A 7,366-nucleotide genomic window follows, 5' to 3' on the forward strand; every position below is an offset into this window, starting at 1 on the left:
TATTGTTGTCGTCAATAAAGGAATCTTTCTGTTTTGGACACAAATATCCCTTACTTTTATCTTATCTCTAGACGGGGTTAACTTTTTATGATCAGATTGTGCCATTCTATTTATTGTCAATCGTAATTTTGCAGCAAATTTTTAGCTTAATTTTGTCTACACTTGCCCACGAAATCGTTGCAGTGCGATTCGCCTATTTGGGTTTTCAGTACTGATCCTCAATGTTTTTATCTCAGAAATGTTTCGCGGGGAGTTTAAATTACTTCAGTGAATCGACTAATAAACAAATATATACTTATCAAGTAATAGAGTAAAAATCACAAAAGTTAATTATAAACATAGATGTCGAGCACGTGTGCGCCCAAGTAACTCTATACTATGAAATGGCGGTACTTCATTGGGTAAATGAACATATTATATTTTACAAGTATATAATAGAAAAAGACATAAGTTTCAGTTTCAAGTCAAGTAAGCATAGTATTGTTTTGTAACCCCTCGCAGTAAAAATATTTTTGATTCATTCTTTTCATGCTGGGAAACTCCAAACTCCCAGAAACGTGCGATGTGAGCTGTAACTCGATTGCAACTGCAATGTACAATGAACGCGAAGTTCGTTCCAAGTCGGCAAGGTTCGTCCACATACTGCATTTCACACCATTCCTCCATCTCGCATACATGCACTCCATTTGATCGGCGGCAAGGGCTAGCGATCATACACATCCCAAGCTAAAAACCCTGTCCACACATTTACATTACGACTGTTTATTGAGGCTTGGCAAGTGTGTGGATGCGCCAGATCGCCAACAAGGGCTTGCAACCAAGCGAAACATCTTGTCCAAACGCTTGCGCTTGAGCCTTTTTGTTCAGGCTTGGCAAATATGTGGACGCCGCATAACAAATCCAACATCAAGGGCAACTAAGAGATGGTATTTGGTAATTACGGTCTTCGTATCGTGTGAATCGTCAATACTTACGTTACGTCAAAGCTAATAAGCAAAAATGTGGAGTTCCGAATGACACAAGAGTTGAAAGAATTAGTTAAAGGTTTGTACGATGCAGATATGGATGGTATGTTATTAATTTGCCATACACCATAAAAACGAAAATCAAGTCAATTTTGGATTTAGGTAAAAATAATGAAGACAATATGCCAAGTTTCTCGACCCTCACCAACACCTTGCACGTCTACATGTGGTCGAAGAGAGGGGGAGGAAAAGGTCGAGAGACAAGTACAGCTTGTGAAATATGTTACAAAAACATACGATACCCATGTGGTGTAAAATAAGGTTAATTAGTTTCCACAGCAGCATAAAAGCTGTACATTTTTCAAGTTCATTGGTTTCAGTATTTGTAAGAACTTTAGATCTTTTTAAGGTTTTGTTTAAAAGAAAACATTATTAAAATCGAGTTCCTGTCTGTCTGTCACACACACTTTTTCCCAAAACCGTTGTGTGTGTGTGTGTGTGTATGGTGGGGAGAAGCTACAGCTTCCGAGCACTCAGGCCGTGTTGGCCCATTGTACTCGCGTCCCCCGTCTAACGGAATATTCCGGATTCGTTAACGTATCGTAGGATTTCCGTTAGTGGATGTGATGCTACCCGTCGTAATTGGAGAACATCGGCACCAAAGATTTGATGCCTGATGCGTCCATAGGCGGGGCATTCACATAGGAAATGCTCCGTGGATTCCGCTTCCACATTACAGGAGGGACACGTATCATCTTCGCTAATTCCTATTCTGAACATATGCCCAGCTAGTGAATTATGGCCTGTCAGAATGCCCACAATACACCTGCAAGTCCTCCTGCTTTTCGACAGGATAAACTTTGCGGTACGTATGTTGGGTTCTGGCAGGAAAAGTTTGGTGTGTCGAGCAGCATTTAGGCTCTGCCACCTGTCATTTGGGAAACTTGTTCCCAGTTTTTGAAAACAGATTTAGCCAATGCTACTGATACCCCAATTGCTGGCTCCGGTCCCGGCATAGGGGAGATTGACCCCTCTTTCGCTAAAGCGTCCGAGATTTCATTTCCCTCTATGCCACAGTGACCAAGTACCCAGAGTAGTTCCACCGTATTGAATCTAGACATAGAGTTCAAACGGTTTCTGCATTCCGGAACGATTTTCGAGGTGATCAAAGGCGATGCGCCTGCCCTTCAACCGCTCGTCAATCACCCAGTTTGCCACCCTTAGGATCGCATAAACTTCGGCTTGAAAAACCGTTGCATATTGTCCCAAAGGAAAAGCCCATAAGCTGCGAGAGCTCTTTTCATCTTTACCTCTACATGTTTGTTCCAAAGAAGTTTTTTATCTAGAGTAACCCCCAGGTATTTCACTTCTTCGGAGAGTTGAAGGGTAGTACTCCTCATCTCAGGGAGGCAAAGTCCATCCAGTTTTCTCCTTTTTGTGAAAAAAACCATTGTGGTTTTATTTTGATTAACTGATAAACCATGTCTAAGGCACCAGCTGTCTATCAAATCAACGGCACGTTGTATATTCCTACACACCGTTCCAAGATCCCGATCAACAGCAAGTACAGCCACGTCATCAGCATAAGCTTGAGCGTGTATTGGCAAATTTTGCAGTTCGCATAGCAGTGAGTCGATCAGCATACGAAAGCACACCTCCTTGGGGGCAGCCCTTCGTTGCCTCCGTAGTCAGGTAGCGATCGACCCCTACCTCAGCGCACAGCAATCTTTGCGTTAGCATAGCATGGATCCACTTAATTAAAGCATCATCAACACCATGCGCTCTGGCGGCATCACAAAGTTTTTGAAAAGGCGCACAGCCAAAAGCCCCTTCAATGTCCACGAATACCCCCATCGCGTACTCACCATTCAAAGTTGCATCCTCTATCTTTGTGACCAAAGAATGAAGAGCAGACTCACAGGACTTTCCACGTTGGTAAGCATGTTGGTTTTCACTAAGTGGGTGTGACCTAAGTGCCTTTCCACGAATGTGACGCTCAACCAGTCTCTCCAAACCTTTCAGCAAGAATGAAGTCAAGCTGATCTGTCTGAAGTTCTTTGGATTAGAATAGTCATCTTTCCCAGGTTACGGTATGAAAACTACTTTAACCTGTTGCCAAGAAGAAGGCACGTAGCCCAGAACAAGACATCCTCGAAACATATTTCTTAGAGGTCGCTCTAAATGCTCCATACCCTCCTTTAGCATTGCCGGATAGATGCCATCCATGCCAGGTGCTTTGAAATGTTCAAAGGACGGTATCACAGCTTTCACCTTTTCAAGGGTAACAACCGCTTTCGCAGTGTTCCAGTTCCTCTTGCAACACTTGCGTGTTGAAGGGGTTGCAAGAACCGTCAACTCTCCCCCTACCACTTCTCTCACCCGTTCCCCCGGGTGGTGTACTTCCAGGAGGGTCTGTACTGAGTCCAGTCTGGAGTTCGTGAAAGTACCGTCGAGTTTTCTAAGAGAATCCAGCTTGGCCGACTCATCCCTTTTGAGGACTCTGCACAGCCTTGAAGTCTCCCTTTCGCCTTCCAGTTCCTCACAGTACGCTCTAAAGGAGTCTCGTTTGAAGCACCTCACGAGCCTCTTATATTCACGTTGTGAGTTCCTGAAATTTAACCAGTCTTCGTTCTTGTTACTATTGCAAGCACGATTTAGAAATCGCCTGGTTGATTTCCTGAGTTTTTGCAGTTCTCGGTTCCACCAAGGAACTGTTTTACCGCTTTGGTCTCGGGTAATAGGACAAGCCTCTTCATAACACTCTAAAAGTGTGTAGTTCAGAGTTTTCAATTCATCTTCCAGCACCAAAGGAGTCCTTAGTCGCCTAGGGAACTGTACTTTATTGCCAAGAAGTTCATTGAACTTTGCCCAATCCGTTTTCCTAGGGTTCCGTCTTTGTACTGCAGACTGTTCGCCCGCAATAGTCAGATTGAATTCTAGATATCGGTGATCTGACAGTGAGACCTCGTCTAGCACTCGCCAGTGTGTAATCAACTCTAACAATTTTGGGGTACAGATTGTTAGGTCAATTACTTCGCTTCTTCTCGGTCGCACGAACGTAGGGGCGCACCCTACGTTTGCAGTCATAAGACCAGCTGAAGTGATGAAATCAAATACCTTCTCTCCTTTTGGATTGCATTTGCTACTGCTCCAACAAATATGTTGAGCATTCGCATCGCAACCTATTAAGAGTTCGAGACCACTTGATTCTGCATACGCCACCAGATCCCAAGTTCTTGCATCGGTGGAGGATACAAAGAATCATAGGGTAAATAAGCGGAGGCAACTATGATGTTTTTCCTCTCGCCATTTATTTGGTATTGTATGATGACCGTAGCTAAGTCCTGGGAACAATATTGTCTCAGCATAGTTGCCTCTAACCGTCTTGACATCAGGACGCAAGCTCTCGGTCTTATGGATCTTTCGTCGTAGGTCCTAGCCCCCTTTACTGATCCAATACCACAGATTCTGTTAAATCGAACCCACGGTTCTTGCACCAGAAAGATATAGGGGAAATCCTGTAGCTTTGTCATTCTCGCTGCCAACAGGTAGGAGGGAGCTTTGGCATGCTGCAGGTTGATTTGACCAATCTTTATGTTTTTCGACATAAACTTAGTCTATTGTCTTATGGAAAACAGTTAGAAGCGTATGCGGCAGTCCGCGTATGACGGGGTTTCCCCCCCACCGTACCGCCAGAGACTCGATCCCCTCGTGATTGATTTCTCTGAGAAAAGCCGTACTTGGGAGTACCGCAATTCCCATGTTCTCATCCACGAAAGATCTCACCTCATCCCGCAGAGCATTCGTCTGTTTTCTACTTAGCACCTTACTTGGTTTGCGGTGTCCGGGTTGCATAGATTCGATCACTCGAACTGGCATCAAGTCAGTTTCGTTTACGTCTCTGGCTTTCCTTCCTTCCGCCTGTTCCTTGGAAGGTGTAGGAGAAGTTACTAGCAGTTAGGATTCACTCTGTAGTCCCTTCCCCAGTGCGAGCCCCCATACGGGGGTTCCGCCACTGTATGCACTATCCTCCGCGCACATCTCCATTGTGGGAGAGCGCACCGAAGATGCTGCAATTTGCTCTATGTTGTGTGAGTCGAAGACCATCATTGTTCTTCGCTCTCAAAATGGAGATGATGCCCTACAGTTTCCTGATATGACTGAATTTCAGTCTATATAGGAAAAAGTGGAGCACCATATGGTGACTTCCCCTGAGCACATTCAGACTCTGTTGGTCCAGTTCGAATACCAAGTTGAAGCCCTCCACGTTTGTGGATTGGTCCTTCCTGGCATTCATGAACTTTACCCTCCAGTGCCCAAAGTCCATGCCCGGGTTCTGTTCACCCAGCAAGCGGATGATGTCCTCTGCCTTCCTTCGAGGGCCCGGTAGCCAACATCCGACATGTTCTGTCCTGCATAGCTCAGTGTTCACAATAGTGAACTTGGGCCGACCGCCGGAACTCAAAGTTGGGATTACCGGCTGGAACCACTTTAAGGCAGCCTCGTCAGCGCACTCCAAATGTAGATGCCCATCACGAAAACCTTGATCGTTAAATCGTGGCTTCGTTCCAGGCTCTATTATTTTCTTCCACATGCATTCCTGGAGGATGGTAAATTGTCCCTCTGACCGTAGTCGGATTTCCAGTTTCTCCCAATTTGAGAGTTTCCGTACTTTCCTTTCTGGCTAACTTCGCCGTAGGCATTAAATGCAAACTTTCCACTGAGTCGGAAAGCATGCCTTCAACAGATTGCTCTATAGGCAAATATGAACGTGGTGAGGCCTCCAAAATCCGCGCCTCGGCCGCGACATGATTGCTCATGGTCGCGGGTGGATTCGAAGTCTGTGACTTCTTACCACTTGGAGAGTTTATATCCATCGTTTCCATATTCATATTTTTGGACACCCTTAGTGTAGTAGTAAACTACTACAGGCTACCCCACCACGACAAGGTGGTGTCCGAGGGGGAGCCCAAAACCGTTACACCAATTCAAATGAAATTTGGTGGCAATATAGGATATTCATATATCCCACGCACACAGTGAGTGACATAATTTACGTGCGGTATAAAGAATAGCTTCCCATACATACAAAGGGGACATGTAATTTTTTTTTTCGCACCATGTATGTAAAAGTCAGAATGATGCGCATGTGAAAATTGGGCGTCCCATTTTGATATCTGCCTTAAGTTTATACTAGGAGTATCAAATTTTGCAACAGCATAGATGGTATCACGCATAATACTGCGAAATTTCGTGGAAATCCAGCTATTACCATCAAAGTTATAGCAGCTCAAACTTATCAATTTTACGTGAATTTACTGCATCATAAGCCATGGAAATAAGATACTGACGCCATAATTAACAAAAATAATTGACACACCGGTGAAATTCTAAAGCTCCATATTTGAAGAAGCTATTTTTCCCCAATCATTTTATGTATCTGTTTTAGGCAAACTTCTTCGCACTTGTTAATAATATTGATCTCCTAATGTGATATACGCTGGCTGCTATCAACACAGTAATTTCCAGATCAAGTTATTTGTGTAAATGGTTCTTAAAAAAAGTGCGCTATTGATTTTTTAACAATGTACATGCGGAACTGTTATGCACTCAAACTTCTCCACAAAAGGAAACACAAAAGCCTTCTTCCCTGAAGCATCCAGCTCCTTAGTGAACAAATTGGGAATTATGATAAGTATTTTACTTGTCGCTTAAGGTTTAAACAAACAAAATAAAAGAGCAAAATCTAACATTAATACCCCTGGATCTCTTAAATTGGGAGCTTAGAAATGTGACAGGTTATACTTGGTAACGGCCATTTGTGATCTTGTTTATCTACTGACGAAATCCACACAAACAGACTAAGATAGTCCTTCCAAGAATGGAAGTTGTATGATTTTCGTGTGTTAGTTCTAATTCTCCACCTTTTTGACCATTGTACTGAGAGGCTTAGTTCTCCAAGGCAGAGAGACGAAGAATTCATCGAATGTCTGTAGTATCATCCGCGAAAGTGGCTGTCATCACATCAATAATTGTGTACTGCCCGCCTCCAAAATTATAGTTTCCAGTACGTTGGCTACTAGTGAGGTGCCGAAATTCTCCTTGTTACTAGCCGGCGTACACACAATACACACTTGTTAATTGAATACAAAATGCAATTCAAGCTGCTTGTCTATGCCTTTGAACAATACTTTTTCAAAGGCTTCCATTGCATCCAGAAATAATAATGAAATCGTTGGCGCAAAAATCCAATTGGATCAAGACCTAGAAGTGTGTTAGAGCACTTCATTCAAGACCATAACATTACAGGACTACAGTACCCTGTGGAAAGCGATTTGGTCAGCATTGCGCTCGCCTGAGATTACTACCCTGATTTGACTCAGGTACTTATTCGTTGACTG

This window comes from Hermetia illucens, chromosome 3 (genome assembly GCF_905115235.1).
Source record: "Hermetia illucens chromosome 3, iHerIll2.2.curated.20191125, whole genome shotgun sequence".
NCBI lineage: Eukaryota > Metazoa > Arthropoda > Insecta > Diptera > Stratiomyidae > Hermetia > Hermetia illucens.